The following is a 15,806-nucleotide window of genomic DNA, read 5'->3' on the forward strand; positions in this document are numbered from 1 at the left end:
TGGAAAATTGCTTTTGTGTTTTTTTTTTTTTTGGATAAAATATGAGATGCTGCGAGAGCCAGCAGCTGCTGAAACCACCCTGTCAATCTCTTTCAACCTTCCATTTTGTTCTGCCCCGTTTTCTTCTTATAGCCCATCTTTTTAAAAAAAAAACGATTTGGTTTTTTTCTCTCCCGCTTTGCTCAAAGAAACCTCTAATCACAAGTACAGCCTGGCTTCTGGAACAGACTCCAGCAACTGTCAGGATTCCCAACACCCTGAGAAGCGTGTGTCACACCCAGCAGAAGGGAAGGAGGACAGGTGGGAAGAGAGCATGACAAGCAGCTGAGCGTTACCCTCTGTGTTCCCAGCATCCCAGGGAGCCTGCAAGAGGTGCCCTCACAGGTTGCAGAGGAGTCTGGGAGCAAGGAATGGGGCTGTGACGTTTCTTCTGAGGCTTCTCAGCTCCCAAGACCTCACAGGAAAGCGGTGAGACCCCGCCTCAAGTGTTGCCTCCAGCTCTGGGGTTCCCAGCACAGGAAGGACGTGGAGCTGTTGGAGTGAGTCCAGAGCGTGATCTGAGGGATGGAGCAGCTCTGCCCTGGAGCCAGGCTGGGACAGCTGGGGGTGCTCACCTGGAGAAGGGAAGAGAACAATCCAGGGAGAGCTCAGAGCCCCTGGCAGGACCTAAAGGGGCTCCAGGAGAGCTGCAGAGGGACTGGGGACAAGGCATGGAGGGACAGGACACAGGGAATGGCTTCCCAGTGCCAGAGGGCAGGGCTGGATGGGGTATTGGGAAGGAATTGTTCCCTGGGAGGGTGGGCAGGCCCTGGCACAGGGTGCCCAGAGCAGCTGGGGCTGCCCCTGGATCCCTGGCAGTGTCCAAGGCCAGGCTGGACACTGGGGCTGGGAGCAGCCTGGGACAGTGGGAGGTGTCCCTGCCCACAGCAGGGGCTGGAACAGGAGGAGCTTTAAGGTCCCTCTCAACCCAAGCCATTCTATGATCTTATGAGAACAAGAAAAATTAATTCCTTGTGCCACAAAATCTTAACCAGTACCATCCCAGAAGTGACCAGTGCACTTGGCTCTTGTACAGCTCTTTTTTCTCCATTTCATGAGGATGAGATCTTAGAGATCTTTGGTTTCAAAGGCTTCCCATCCAACTCAGCTGCAGTCCAGTATTAGGGGCTGGTCTTGCCAACATGACCCTTGGTAGTGTTCCATGCCCTGGAGACTTCAGCTGGAGGCAAATCTTTGCTTATTTCAGCAAGAGACACCTTTGCAGCAAAGGAAAGGCTGCAAGGTCTGGTTTTCCTGGGGTCCCACAACTCTGCAGCCTCAAGGAGAGCACAGATTACACACAGATCTTGTTTCTGCCTCCTTGTTTTAATCCCCTCCATTTAGAAAAGATTTGGATGGCATAGAAAGGAAGAAAAAACACCCCAAACCCTGACATTTGGATGCCTGCCTCTTGATGTTCAGCCAAAAAGAGGCACAGCTGCAGTGCCACGCTGGCATTTAACCCTCACAGAGCCCAGGCACGCGGAAAAGCCAAATTGCGATGGGTGATGGTTCACAGGAGTCCCAAGGAGGAGCCACCCGACAGCAGGAGTGAGGCAAAGGATGGCTCCTGTGCTTTCCTAAGAGCTCCTTATCTCCTGATGTCAAGGCCTTGCAGGAGGCTGGCCAAACTCACTGGCTCATGGCTTTGTGCTCACCGAACTGCCAAGCACCTGAAAGCCACCTCAGCGTGTCAAGGGTGGTGGCACCCAGCCCAAGGGTGCCACCCAAGCCTTCCAGAGAGCACAGGCTCCCCAAAGCACGGTTTTAGTGCTGCTAAGAAGAAGAAAAGAATGAGAAAAAGGACAGACATGCTGAAATACATCGGGTTTTTTTCCCCTTGACCTTTCTCCAAGTCATTCCAGAGCTTGCATCCAGCCCAGCGAGTAACCAGCAGAGTTACAGGGCTAAATTCAGGCCAGCTTCAAAACCCAGCTTTCAGTCCTCTGACAATCAGTTTTGCGGAAGTTTATTGCCCTTGGGGAAATGAACGACCTTGATACAGAGCTGGTTTTCCCTGTGCAGCTCCCTGCAAAGCCAGCTGACTCTATTTAGCAGGAAAAGCAGGAACAGAGCCCGGACTGGTGTTACTCAGAATATCAGCTCGGCTTCCCGGATTCTCGAAGCAGTCACTTGGGGAAAGGGAGAGGTGAAGAAATATAGCATTTCTATATTGTATGGCTTCTATACATCAATGTCCTCCTAATCAACAACAGCTGAAGGACTGCAGAGTGCAGGGGGAGAAGAAAATCCTGTAGCTGTTAAAGAAATTTTTAGATCTCTGTGTACACACGCATGGATACGTGCACATCCATACTTAGTCTCCAGCCACCCCAGCCAGCTGGCATTAAGTAACCAGGAGACGCTGTAAATCCTGGGAGAGACAGCATCTCCTGGGTGCAGCTTTTGTTCTAATCTTGGTGGTTTATTTCGGAGGGCGTAGCCACGCCAAAAAGGCGTTAGGTGGCCACGCCAGCCACGGGAAGCCAACGCCTGTGTCTGCACTCTGGAGAGAAGAAAGTTCACCTGATGGCTCCAAAGAGGCAGGTTCTTCAAGCTACCTCCCGATGGACAGGCTGGACTGGCACTATTGTGTGCTGCAAACATTTGGGTCTGAGCAACAGGGGTCTGGCGGAATCACAGAACGAGGCGTTTGTCTTTTAAACTGGCAAAGAACCCCCAACCCTCGAGGGCATGGTTATGTCATTCTAAAGGCTGACTCTATTAATCTAACAGCACATGCAACCAGTTCCCACAAGCACTCCCCTCCTTCCAAAACCTTCCGAGGAGTTCGGGGGGGGGGGGGGTGTAAACACAGATCGATCTCTTATTTAGACTCCACTGACACAACTATCAGCATGACAGATTAGCTGTTATTTGAACGTCCTGCTTTCCTGAAAGAAGTATCTGCCAGGAAAAAGCAGAATGAGACCGGAACACCCCCCACAACTCCCCCAGGTCACTACTGTCCCCATACAAACAGCCCCTGGAAGCCCAGGAGACCCAAAATTCCTGACACGCACAAAAAAACCTGGGCAGAGCCCAGGTGTTCAGTGGATGGCAGCGAAGGTAAGAGCAAAAGCGGTGTGTAAAATGAGATTCAAATTAAATTCTTTCTATTTGAGCTGCCTGAACAGAGAGAGAGAGCTGTGCAGATGGCAAATCCTGTACCAAATGATGAGTCAACCCTCCAAACAGGGGGGCATATTTTAGACCCCGGGGTGGGGTGGGGGGACAAGAAAGCCGACGTGAGGTTGACTTGAGTGATCTCCTTGCCTCGTGGGAGATGCTGCCCTTGCCCTTGTTCCTCTGCATCACTCACACCCACCCAGCTCCTCTGGGTTTGTGTCTTTGGGATCCAAACAGGAACGCAGCCCCACGCGGGGCTAATCACACCATTTCATTAATCATTTATCTCATCAATCATTTCGAGCCATTCCCCTTGGGCCACCCAGCCTTGCCTGCAGCTGCCGAATTTCAGGCTCGTTTCATCTCTAACCTAGTTTCAGAGCTGCCTTGTCTCCCTGCCTTTCATGTCCTCAGCTCGTGTTTCCCTTGCACACTTGGACCGGCTGTCCCTGATCAGCGAAGAGCAGGACGGGGGGTGAGGGGGAGAGGGAAATGAGGGGAAGACAGACTTTTTGTGATGCTTGTTTGCTAAAATCAGTGTCTTGGAACCCAGATGGTGGCTGGCTGGTTTAATTCTCCGCTAGAAGTGGACTCAAAAGAGCAAGTAACCTCCAAGTGGGCAGCACTCCACGTTAGCAAGCACCTGCAGGCCCCTTAACCATGGCAAAACCTTCGCGCTCCATGCCTCCGTGCAGCAGCGTGTCCTGTGGTGACGTTAATTGGGATTAGTGCAAGGGAACCTGGCGTGCAGTTCTGGCCCACGCTGGGCTCAGCCATTCAGAACATCCTTTACCAGCTCTGGAACGAAGCTGTTGCCATATTTATTAACACCTTAGGGGCTGGGGAGGTGTGTTGTCAGGACAGCAGGGTCATCCCTGTCTGCTCTCCCAGCAGGGAAGTGGTGAGACGTCCGAGGAAGGCAAAGGCAAAGTGCTCACAAGACTTTCAGCTGAGCCTCTCCTGAGCTCTGCCCACGTGTCCTGGGCTGCTAAGGAGTGAATTTACCACTCTTGGCAAATTGCACACATGGGCAAAAATGCATCCCCTTGGGTGAGAGCTGAAAAGCGTCTCTTCCACGTCAACACAGATCTCTTCTGTTTCTCCTTCTCTCTAGGAGCAAAGGGGAGGCACAAGCACCAGAAGCCTTTGGCCAGCTGGCCCTTGGCTCTGGCAGCTTTGAGGTGAAACCAGCCCCGTTCCTTCCACCACTGCACCCACCGAGGCTGTGCAAAGGGTGGCAGGTCTGGGAATGCTTAGGGTTGGAAGGAAAAACCACTCCCACCAGGTCCCACAGAAGCCTCATCCCTAAATGAACAGCCCTGGCATCAAGTAAAGAAAAAGAGAGAGTTTTAAACCCTGGACTTCATCCTTGCAGTTCCTCTGGTTGCTCAGAGGGGCAGATTCCAAAGAGCCCGCTCAGCTCCTGGTTCCTGGGCTTTGGAATCCCCTGCGAGGCCAAGGGCCCTGCAGTATCAGAGCATGGCTGGGAATACAAAACACGGGGAGTCTCCCGCACCAGCAGCACTCACATTCAACCCATGGCAGGCTCCAGCCTCCCAGCACATCCCCATGGAATTCCAGCCCTCTGCTCCAAGCTGCTCGTCTCCAGCAGAGCCAACACCGCAAATGCCAATCGAAGGCAGGCACGAGCACCACGCTGAGGATCTCTGCTCTTGCTCACCGTGGGAGCGGGCAATGTTTTCAAGAAATAGTAAGTTCTCTTTAAAAACAGGGGTTTTTAGGGGAACTGGATTGCTGGCAACTTTCTGCAGAGCTGTTTCAGCCAGGGAGGGATGAGAAATGCAGAAGTGTCAGGAGACGGCCTGTTGCCCAAGAGCAGATAGCAACCAAAGAGTCATTTCGTGCTGAAATAGTCATAATGAGCAGTCATTTTAAAGACAGATACACAGTCATAGGATCGTGGCAGAAAACCAAGGCCTGTTACTTCAGCTCCAGGCTTTGGTTCCATCCTCTTTCAGTGAAGGAACTGAAATCTGTGCCACTTTCCAAAGAGCACCCAACCACTCCCGTTTGGTCTTTCCTCAGACACCTCCACTTCAACAGGTGTGTTTTCAAACTTTAGCATATAAGCTTTTAGGACAAAAAGCTGTGTTTTGGTTCACTGAACACATTGCAGATGCACAGATCCGCTGCTCCAACCCTTTAAAAGGGGGGGGTGTCTTTCTTGATGCATAAACCTCACGTGTTTGAGTCTCTTTCTCTCTGCTAGGAAAGGTGGTGTGGGGCCTGTTCCAGAAAATTCACCAGCAGGACCTGTGAATGCTTTAAAAGAGCTCAAGAAGCCGGAAAAAACTTTGCATGGACATGTGATTTTTTTTCTTTTTTTTCCAAGAGGATAAGAAGTTGGAAATTAATAAAACATCAGCTTAGAAAACCAAACGACTCGAAGGCTTTTGCAATCGGTTCTAGCATTACCTGTAGTCAGTGCTTCTTCCCCTCAAAACACCCTGGAAGACCATTCCACTAAGCAGGAAAGGTATAAAAATATGCCTTAGCAGCCCCTGCATCAGAGACCATCCCAGGGTTTTCTGGTTTGTCTTTTTTATCCACCCTACCTGCTCCCAAAGCCCCTGGCAAGCCTGCCTAACGGAGAGTTCTCACTGTTGAACAAGGCTGCCTCCAGCATTCAAACACAAAAGGAAATGAAAGACCTTTGAAGCACGCACAGAAAAAGTTACTGGGGTTTTGCTGCCCCATCTTTAGGCTGGCAGTTGGACTCGATGATTTCAAAGGCCTTTTCCAACCTGAAAGATTCGACAAGTCTATCCCAGTAACCCACAGGTGTCATGGAGCCCTAGGTTTAAATGTTTCTGGCCCCCATTCTTCTGCAGGGGACCTCTTCTTGATGAGATTATGGGGTTTCATTTTCTCTTTAAATCCACAGCCTTCCATTTGGGATGCTGGGGTTTTTTTTTCCCCTCTCCATTATTCATTCCACATCAGGAGGCTCAGCCAGCAGCATCACCTTCCCACTGCTCAGAAAAAAATATTCCTTCTCCAAAAGCACATAAGATTCTTTTTAAACTCTCATTAATCAAGGCCCTGTAATCCCTGGGATCCTGCCAAGCTTTGTGGTTTTCCTGGTGGTCTCCTCCTTCAAGGCTCACAGATAAATAATACCCTAAACCAGTTTGGTCTCTGGAGGCCAACATGAAATCCCAATTTCCTTCTTGGGCTACGTTTCTCTCAGCTTAATCTCCCCCTGATTTAATCTCCAGCGAACATCTAGATCACTTTCAGGAGCTTTACTTCCTTGGAAGAGTTAAGACTCGTGTTTTAAGCTCCCCTTGCCAGGTCTAACGCTGGTTTTCCAGCCCGGACTCCTTGTTTGTCACAGAGGACAAGCAGTGCCCACAGACACGTCACCAGCACCCTCTCAGAAGCCTTCGCCACGGGATGATTGCCAAGTGCTGGCGCTCCATTTCCGTCAGAGAATCCCCACTGTGCCATGAGACAGAGGCAACAATTTGTCCTGGGAGAAAGAGCGGGGGGAGAAAACATCGGGATTTTAAAGCCAGCGGGAGGTTTGAAAGGAGCAAACACTGTGGCAGCTGGGAATGTCAGGCAGCAGCGAATTTCCTCCTGGTTGTGAAAGCATTAATTAGCACACCTAATCTTTAGAGCCATCAGGATGCTCTTGCTAAAGTTAAGCAGCTGCAGTGAATGAGCTGAGCTCCTGAGGAAGAGGAGAGGTGGGAGCTGGGAGCAGGTAGAAGACTTCAACTCTAAAATCAAGCCCTCTCCACAAGCAGCATTTAATTCCCTTAGCTTTCCTCTTACCAAAGGCACTGCACAGCCAAGGCAAGGGGTGGCTGGGAATTTTGATTTAAAGCCGTTTTATCAGAAAGGATAAGTCTGTCATGCAGGAGAAAGAAAATTCCACTGTCCCACGGAGTAAAAAGCAAAACCGTCTTTGTGCCTGGAGCAGAATTTAAGCTCTGGGCTGCCACAGGCAAAACAAGCACTCCAACCCGGCCAGGATTTTTTGTCTCAGTCACTTCTCCTCTACATCCCCTGTTCTCTTCACCATTTAAGCACACCGAGCCTCCTTGCACAAAGGTCATTTTATCACGCAGCTGGCCAGAAATCAGAAGGGGAAAAAGAAAAAAGGGGAATAATTTGAGACCGGAGATGCTGCCTCCCTTTGCATTTATTCAATTCTGACATCTAGTGGGCATCAGCACCACTGGGAAGCAGGAGCAGGAGCGGCCAGCCACGCTCACCGACAGCCCTGGAATGAGCTACTGACCTTTTGTGCCACAGAGGATGTTCTCCACCCTCAGCACGGCTGTGTCGCCCCAGAACCCTCCCAAGGGTCCGTGCTGAACTCGCAGAGGCGCTGCCAACCCCGCGCTCCACGGCAGAGCCGATGGGAAAACGCTCAGCTCCTGCTCCCAACAGCTCCCCACTCCGAATCAGGACACGGCTTTGGCAAGAAAGGCCTCTCCTTCATTTCAGGGAGATCATCCAGGGGTCAGTCTGGATGAGCAACCCGAGCTGAGGTTGCTGACAGCAGACCGTATGCCCGGAAATCTCCGCATTCCTCCAGGATGAGCAACAGCCTTCTCTCTAACATGGGCTAGGCTCCATCCAGCTGATCATCTCTGCTCTTTGGGAACTCTTTTAGGCTAGTTCCAGGCAGGACTGAACCCCTCCTGATCGCTGGTAGTTCCACCCACTCCCAGCTAGTCCATGTGAACAGAATTTGCCGTAGGGCTACCAACGCACCAGTACCAGTCCCGTGGTGGCACAAACCACACCAGTGCCTGGTGATGATCACAGAACCACAAACTGGGCTGGAAGGGATTGTAAAGACCACCTCAGGGCACCTTCCACTAGCCCAGGTTGCTCCAAGCGCTGTCCAGCCTGGCCTGGAACGCTTCGAGGGGTGGGGTGTCCATCACTGAGCATCTGTGCCATGATGCCAAAAAGAGGGTCTGGGAAATGAGATGCTGTGGCACCCTGGAGCCCAAATTCCACAAGTGCTGACTGAAGGCAGAGAAGGGAACTGAGCCCAGTTTTTCCACATCATCACTGTGTGGTGGTGTCCCTCATCCATCCCACACCACGGGAATTCCTGCCCAGACACTGTCAGCATAAAAAGTGTTGGGGTGTACAAAAAAACCCAGAGAAAATGAATGTGAAAGGAGTGATTCTGCCATGGATGCAGGTTTTACTGCTTTTCTCAGAGAGCAAGAAGTCAGCAGTTTCCACCCTTCCCTGGGGACAGACTGCAGTGCTGGAGGTCAGTGCCCCCACCGCTGCGGGCAGCTGCAGTTGCTGCTGCTCATTCCCCAAATTACCACACAAATCCAAACCCTCACTTCTTGCCTCATCCTACAACTGCTTTGCATTGGAAGGGTGACAACGTTTCACCTTCTGGTGAGGCAACAATGCTTGAACAAAGTCCCTGCATGCAGCAAGCCCCGGTCTCATCCCTGACGGCTTTGCTGTCTCCCTTCCTTTTTTTGCTGCCTCAGAGTTTCTGAAGAGCCTCCAAGTCTGCAAGAGGATAATTTCTACTCTGCACATTCCTTCCAGGGCAAGTAGTGTCTCTAAGGGTGTGGGGAAAGCTCCCTCCCTGTCCCTGCTGCTGCATAAATCTTCACTCCCCAAGCAAAATCCACCAACAAAACTCATGGTTTGCTTACACAGACCAAACTCTCAGCCAGGGGAGTTGGAAGGGAGCATCCCTAGCAAGGATCATTGGTATGTTGGAGCATCAAGTGCTTGAGTCAGCGATTTGAGACCAGGAAAAGCTCAGGGAAGTCATGTGGACAAAGGAAATATTGCTCCCTGATGCCAGATAAACATCTGCACAGCAGATGCCACATCAGCTCCTAGGTGTGAAGGCATTTGCATGCGTGCAGCAAGGAGCTTAAAGCAATCATTCTGGCTGGGGGGGGGATGACCAAAAAAAGTGGGTTTTTTTCCTTTTTTTTTGTGTGTGTGTGTGTAGAGAAGAGCACATTTAATTATCACACATCAGCAAAATACAGAGTCGTGGAATATCGTGAGTTGGAGGGGCCCACAAGGATTGTTGAGTCCAACTCCTGGCCCTGAGAACTGCCTGTTGGGAACTGGGAAAAGCAAGAGTGAAACAGGGAAGGGTACAAGCCCAGCCGAAGCTGGTTCCTGTGTCCACCCACCTCATCCCTTCCAGGAAACAAAGGCAGGTCTTGGAGGAACAGGCCAGGAAGGTCCTCTGCTCACCTGGGCCAGTAAGACCTGCATGAGAAGGCCTAAGCCACCATCACTTGAGGTCAGGGGTTTCAGAAAGCACCTGAGTTGTTCCTGTCCAATGAAGAGTCCTGGTTCTACCTAAAACCAGCACAGAGGTGTGAAATCAGCCCTACTGGGAAAGAAGATGCTCAGCAAAAATTGCTCAGCTACAGCAGAGAGACGGATGATGAAGGACTCCGGCACTGTGCGTTCAGAGCAAAGGAATTGTGGAATCCCAGACTGGTTTGGGCTGGAAAGGACCTTAAAGCCCATCTCATTCCACCCCCCTGCCATGGGCAGGGACACCTTCCACTATCCCAGGCTGCTCCAAGCTCCATCCAACCTGGCCTTGAAGGGGTGATGTTCCCATCCTGTTCATCCAAGCAAAGCAAAACCAGCATGGAAAAGGAAAACATCCCTTTCTCCCTTAGACCTCCACACCTTATCAGCACCTTCTGCTCCCTGCTACCGGTGAGCATCGAGGGCTCTGACTACATTTTCTCAAGCTTTCGAGATGGAAATTCCTACAAATCAGGCTACCTAGCTGCAATCAGGAGGGAAAATAAAGTGAGAGTCAAACTAGGTGGGAGAGCGGCTTTAGAGAGAAAAATCAGTTGATTTTCACTGACAAAGCCTTAAAAAAAGAACCCAACAAGAACCCCCCAAGCTGCACAGTAACCTTTCATTTCCCAAAGAGCCAAAGGGTGGGCTCTGTGCGGGGAGTGGAGAGAACAGGACAAGACTGCTAAGACCTTCTTTCCCAGGTGAGGAACACATCAGAGCTCTGCTCTAACCCGGCCTTCTCCCAAAAGCCACCAGTACCTGACAACCACCGTCATTAGCAGCCCTCAGCTCTCCACATTGGCGCCCAAGTACCCATTAAAGCCACATTCCTGGTGGGCTACAACTCTGGATTTGGAGCAAGCAGGCTTCTCTGTCCGCAGCCCGGGGAGAAAGGAATTAAGTGTGGGTGGATCACTCTGAATAATGAGTAATTAGCCACGAGCATCACCGAAAATTACGAGCAAGCAGGGAGCAACGGCAGAACAAACAGATGGGATAACGAGCTTTTAATAGCATCATTATGGGATGGTGGAAATATCCTGGACACAGATAAATTCCAGTCCTCCCAGGGAGACCTAACACGTCAGAAGGGCTATGGATGGACAAGGGTGTATTTAGCATCTCATGAGCTCCTCCAATTGCCATCAGAGCAGAAAGTGAGTTTGGGGGAAGACTCTCGCTCCACTGCAGAACAGTTTTTCACCAAAAAGGAAAGGCCAGGGCACCAGGTTCTTTCTTCCCATGCTGGATCTTTGAATCTTGATTGTTCTCATTCTCCAATCTGCTTTAAAAACAGGGAGGAAGGAGAAATGTCAGAGCTGAGAGTTTGTCTCATACGTCACAGAACCAACCAAACATCCTGGGGAGAAGTGTATTCAGCTCCAACAAGCTGCTTATTAATTTGCTTCCCACCATGTGGAATCTGCAAAAAGAAACCTGCGTACGCCAAACATTTCATATGTGCTCAAATGTCATGGCAATGGCTAATTAGGGTTAAAAAAAAAAGGGAATGAGAAGAAGCAGACTGTTAGAAAAATTAACAACAGTGAAATAAGTCCCACGGGACACAAATCACCACACACGGTCACGTCTCAGAAGCAGAGGTGGTTGAGGCTAGAAGCTGATGTATGGTCTGCTCTGAAATGGATCTGAATTGAGAGTACAATACTCAGAAGAAGTCGGGGAGGTGTTTTTCGGAGGGAGCGTGTGACAGCTTCCCCAGCACTCCGTAGCCTACACTGTGTCTTCAGCAAGTTGGTCACCATGGCAACCTGAAATTTTTCCGTGAGACAGTTTTGTTAGTAAAATTTTAGACACAGATTCGGGCAAGAAAGGAAAGTCCACACACATGTGGAAGGGATTACATGTAGTGACTCTCTACGAACAGCTTGTCCAGGAGCCCCTGAATCCTGCCCAGCCCTGGAGAAGGGGGATGCCAGGCCCAGCCACTGCAATCGTTGCTGGGGACCAAGGGGCAAGAGAAGAAACAGGGAACCAGTGGGAACACAGGAAATTCCATCTCAGTTTAAGGAGAAAGTCTTCCCCCAGGAGGGTTCCTGTCTGGAGCCCAAAGAGGATGAGGGATCTCTATCCCATGGCATTCCAACCTCAGCTCCACAGCCCTGCTTTGAGAGGTCCTTCCCAACTGCCTGCTTCTTTGACAAGTTCATTTCCAAAATCCAGCACTGAGCAATAGGCTGAGGGCAGTGGAGAGCCCTTTCCATTCCTCCAGCGGAGGAAGCCCCATTGGTTTTCCCCTGGAATTAGATGAAGGGGCTTGTGCAGTGTAAGGGATCATCCAAGCTCTGCGTCCTCCCTAAGCAGGAACAATTTCCTCCATGCAGCTGTGGGTCTGATCCTTCAAAACAGATGGAGAAGAGGGCGACAAAGGGCAAGGAAAAAATAAAATTGCTGCTGTTTCACAGCACCAGGAGACTGTCACAGTGATTCTCCTCTCTGCTGCAACACCTCTGCCCCTTCCCCGCGCCACGCTCTGACCTCAGCAGCGGGAAAGGTCCTGCCTCGCTCTGCTTCACTCCCAGCCCTTTGCCTCTGAACAGACGAAAGCGTGCTGTCCCCTGCCACAGCACATCCCAGCTGCCAGGTGACACCAAGGACTCGGCCCTCACAGCCAGGCTCGGTGGCAGGAGCCATCAAACAGCAGCCTGTCATTTCCCCAAGGCACGAGCTGCTCCAGCTCTCGCTCCCAAAGCTCATCCGACACGGAGCTCACGCACTCTGCAACAGATCCCACTCTGCAGGGATTTTCCTTCCCTCTGGTGCTTCACTTGGGGTTTTTTTTCCTCCACAGAAAGCAATAAGCTGCTTTACGAGCGCTGTAGAAAGTGGGCGGGTGAACAGGAGAGGCAAAAACAAAGACATGAGGATATAAAACCGCAACTAAAATCCAGCAGCTCCTTAATGAGGACGCTGGGGATTAAAGCTCGTTTTTTCATACCCCAGCAGAGCCATGAACCCTGCTCTGTTATTATAGTTACAGGAGACAGATAAACAGGCTTCCATGTCACTCTGAAGGTCTGATCCTGGATTTCTTAGGTATGAAAAGAGGCCCAATGCTGCCTGTTACTCTTCCACTGAAAGAAAAAACCCCACCCTAAGATTTAAGGATGCCAGTCTATCCACTTCTGCACGTGCAGTGCTTCTCATCAGCTCCTCAGAACTGCCACCGCCACCCTCCTGCCAGCAGCAAGCTGTGCCAGGTGACAGAGACCTCAGTCAGAGAGCAATTGTGAGGAAAATACGGAGAACTCGAGGAGGAAATCACAGCCCCTCGGCTGGATGCTGAAGGAGGTTGATTTCCTGTTTCAAAACACTTTCCTTGCGTGATCAATGAGCAAGAGACAATCAGCATTCACCATCTACACGTATTTTGCAAAGGCAGGAACTTGCTCCTTGATCTTCCTGTTCAAGGACATGAAGCATTGCTGGGGAGACTCCAGATATAATTCACGGGTCAGGCTTCACCCTGCACAAGAAAAAACTGCCTTAGGCAGGTGATTTTGGAAGAGCAAAGCATCAGGGCCCTTTTGCTTCCCGAGGATCAAGGTGGTCGGTAAGTTCGAGCCATTTTTTGGCTCCTCGTTGCAATTCAGAGCCATGAGCACCATGAAGCAGATTCCAGCTCCTCGTTGCAGGCTCGGGTTGTTAACAGGTGATCAGCTCTTGTACAGCAGCTTTCCCCCTTCCTGGCACTCCCCATGGGCCCTGAGCTGTTTGTGGGAAAGACCCGGCCCCAGAGCATGCCACGGGAATTTCACAATCTCCCCAGTTCTGGAGATGGACTAGGAAATAAATCCAGAAAATCTGATTAGGACTTGTCACTGAAGTAAGCTCATTAATCATTGATGGAGTTTTTCATATGCAATTTCTAATTCCTGCAGGCACCAGCAGACTGGTGGGTCTGAAGACTGCCGACTTGAAAATGTTCTTTATATAACAATGGCACTGATTTTTTTCCTCTTGAATATTCTAATAAACAAAAAGAGCTACAGAGCACCAGCGAGTTCGTTTAGCCTGGCTTCTTGCACAAAGTCAGGCACAGAATTCTCCTGAAATAATTCCTGTAGCCAAAAAGATAAGAAGGCCTCGCTCAGAGAAATGTAAAATCCAGCATGAAAAACTGTCAGCCACTTGCCTGAGCAATTTTTGCAGCAGTCAGTTACCCATTCTGGTGTGTAAAAGAAAAAAAAAATCACATTTCATTTCTTACCTGAACCTGCCTAGCATTGCCTGTCAGCACCAGGTTCTTTCAGGAAGAGATGAAAGCCTTCTGTTATTAAATTGCTACTTCCCCAGCCTCCCCCGACATATTCTCAGCTAAGCTAAGCCAGTTGAGCTACTGCCATTTCAAAACTCAGCACTCGTTCCCCGTGCCCCACCAAACACTGCATGGCTTGCAATAATGCCAGCCAGGATCACACACATGCCAAAACCCAGGAAAAACAGCCAGGAATAACTTTTCCTGGCCTCAGACCCATGAAATCTGTTTAATTTTTGGCTTCAAATGAAACCCTCTAATTCTGGATACAAGTGAAATCAGGAAGATTCCTCTCCAGACTTTGCAACTGATAAGTCAAATTGATAAAAGCAAGAGAAACAAGGGGCTTTGGGGATGGGGTTGATATTCTCTTTAAATCTCCTGATGTATCTGCCTCTGAGATGTCCAAATCCCAGGAAACTGGTAGGAAACACAGCTCCATAAATGACACTTACATGAAATACAGCTCCATAAAATGACACTTGCAACCCAGCTTCAAGAGCAAGCAGAAAGTATCAAAGTTTGAACTGCTCTGGGTTTCGAGAACCATAAATTTCTCCCCGTTGGTTTCACGGGGTTTTGGGGTTTTTTCAGGAACATTTTCAATCTTGCTTCTGGTTTGGAGATTTGTTGGGCGTTAGATACAAGAACACAAAGCATTTCTGAGCGCTGCCTGAAGGGGATAGCTCTTCTTGAGAGCCGGAGAATGAAAGATACCTGGCACTTCCCAAATGCAAGAGAAAGTTAGAGATTCCTCTAAGAAGACAGGCAGGGATTAAAAAGGCCTGTTAAAAAGGCTTTAGTGGCTCGGGGATAAACTAAAACAGCATATGGGTTTAATGAAATAATTCTTACTAACAGAGCAGGGTGCCTGGGTTTTCCTTTGATATCTCCTTTCCAGGAGAGCAGGAGGCTTGTCTCCTTCAGCACATCGAGGTTTACCACGGCTGTGCTTATGAGTAACATGTGTTAGCTTTTGGTGAGTCACCGGTGCTAAATTCCATCTAAAACTGTCTCGTTTCCAACACAGCAGGCTGGAGCTGAGCTCCACACACAGGGAGCACTCAGTTCTGGCACTCCACAGGGACAGAGACCTGCTAATGATATGTACCCAAGAGCTGGAAGCCTTTTTAATCACAAGGACAGAGCACTAAGTAATTTCCCCTTCCTCTCCCGACTACTTTAAACCTGTTCAGCATGCCAAAGAATGAGCTCATTCCGTGTTGCTGAAACTCCTTCTAACCACTTCCCTTTAGATTAACTCCTTAAGATGGCTGGTAAAGCAGCAGCAGCAGCAATTAGAGCTGCTCCCACACAGAGCCGCAGAGGCAGGTCAGCAAAGGTGCTTCGTGTAGGATAGGCCCTGCCAGCTCCAATAATCACGGGTGTCTTTCATTATCATTCCCATTAATTGGGCTCTGAACATCTCCTTCACAGATTTCCCAAGTGCTTTTCCAGGGAAAACTACACTGTGGCTCTCCCAGATGCCTTCAGTTTTTTGTTGGAGGAGCTGCATGGCCCTGGGGCACCTGAGTGGGCACAAAGACACGGCCATTCCTTGAAGAATCTGCAGGATACACACACCAAGCCACGGGTGGGAGGGTGCTCACCCACCAGCACAGGGATGGTGGGTGACTTCCTGAAGCACCAGGACACCCAACAACTCATCTGTCTCTTTGCCAGAGCATGCTCCAGATCCCACAGCCACGTGATACACCCCTGCTGAGGGAAACTGCTCTGGAGGAGGCCCAGAGAATCCACGGAGCATCAGACAGAAACGTGGCTCTGCTGGCCAAGAGAAAAGGAACCACAGAGTTGCTAAGGTTGGAAGAGACCTTTAAGATCACCAAGTCTGGCCATCAAGCCAGCACCACTAGACCAAGTCCTCAGGTGCCACATCCACATAGTTTTTGAAAGCTTCTGGGGATGGTGACTCCATCACCTCCCTGGGCAGCCTGTTCCAAAGCTTTAGAATCATTTCTGTGGAAAAAAAATTCCTAATATCTGATCTAAACCTCCCCTGGCCCAGCCTGAGGCCGTTCCCTCTCCTCCT

The 15,806-nt window shown here is 50.1% G+C and overlaps 1 protein-coding gene and 1 long non-coding RNA gene across 4 annotated transcripts in view; both read right to left on the reverse strand.

The window, feature by feature from the left end:
* Window positions 1–544, reverse strand: part of LOC108448931 — a 4,371-nt gene extending 3,827 nt beyond the window's left edge. The window contains exon 1 of the long non-coding RNA XR_001865016.1: window positions 336–544. This is a non-coding gene — a long non-coding RNA (uncharacterized LOC108448931). The remainder of the gene's footprint in view (window positions 1–335) is intronic.
* Window positions 545–10,466: 9,922 nt separating this feature from the next.
* SPP2 (secreted phosphoprotein 2) overlaps window positions 10,467–15,806 on the reverse strand; it is an 11,078-nt gene continuing 5,738 nt past the window's right edge. Inside the window, exon 7 of one of the 3 annotated variants that reach the window (XM_008640712.2) lies at window positions 10,467–10,756. The gene's annotated coding sequence lies outside the window, so the exon portion shown is untranslated. Of the gene's footprint in view, window positions 10,760–12,075; window positions 12,962–15,806 lie in introns of those variants that run through there. The other 2 variants (XM_017743431.1, XM_017743432.1) reach the window with 2 other exon arrangements.

The sequence above is a fragment of the Corvus brachyrhynchos genome, unplaced genomic scaffold (assembly GCF_000691975.1).
Source record: "Corvus brachyrhynchos isolate BGI_N302 unplaced genomic scaffold, ASM69197v1 scaffold79, whole genome shotgun sequence".
Taxonomy (NCBI): Eukaryota; Metazoa; Chordata; class Aves; order Passeriformes; family Corvidae; genus Corvus; species Corvus brachyrhynchos.